The following is a 289-nucleotide window of genomic DNA, read 5'->3' on the forward strand; positions in this document are numbered from 1 at the left end:
TGCTAAGGATGCTAAATCTTTTGTCTTCCCCAGGATGTTGCCCTGGCATCAGTATCAATGAGACCAATCCTTTTCGCGTCGATTTTACAGAAGCTTTCACTTTCTAATATGAACTATGGCTCCATCTGACGCTTTTATGTAAAAACTCAAAAAGATCATGCCACTGCTATCCTTTTACAGGAAGTCATGATAAAATCCAATCCACCAGAACAAGTGTTCTAGCTTAAAGGTTCTAATCATGCCCCTTTCTTCTCAAGGCCTCAAGGTTTGCACAAGATACTTATAGAAA

The sequence above is a fragment of the Theobroma umbraticum genome, unplaced genomic scaffold (assembly GCF_002168275.2).
Source record: "Theobroma umbraticum cultivar Fairchild unplaced genomic scaffold, ASM216827v3 scaffold_20.0, whole genome shotgun sequence".
Taxonomy (NCBI): Eukaryota; Viridiplantae; Streptophyta; class Magnoliopsida; order Malvales; family Malvaceae; genus Theobroma; species Theobroma umbraticum.